The 212-nt window shown below is 40.1% G+C and overlaps 1 long non-coding RNA gene across 1 annotated transcript; it reads left to right on the forward strand.

Annotated features, from left to right (window-relative positions):
- Positions 1–191, forward strand: LOC104775726. Its single transcript, XR_766058.1, has 2 exons — positions 1–33; positions 111–191. It is a non-coding gene; the product is annotated as an uncharacterized LOC104775726 (long non-coding RNA).
- Positions 192–212: the final 21 nt, after the last annotated feature.

Consider the following 212-nt stretch of genomic DNA (forward strand, 5'->3'; position numbering starts at 1 on the left):
TAATGATATAAGAGTGGAGGTCGACAACATAAAGTAACTAATACGCATCTTCACACATGTTTTCACTTTGTTCCCATTACTCTCACTAGGTACTTACCGTTCTGCTGCAGCTTGACTGTGACAGGTAGACGCACATCTATCTGTCAAAGAGTTGATGCAGGAACTAAAGCTTCAATCCTTGGATATCATAAGCAAGAAATACTACAGGGATC

This window comes from Camelina sativa, unplaced genomic scaffold (assembly GCF_000633955.1).
Source record: "Camelina sativa cultivar DH55 unplaced genomic scaffold, Cs unpScaffold33961, whole genome shotgun sequence".
Lineage (NCBI taxonomy): Eukaryota > Viridiplantae > Streptophyta > Magnoliopsida > Brassicales > Brassicaceae > Camelina > Camelina sativa.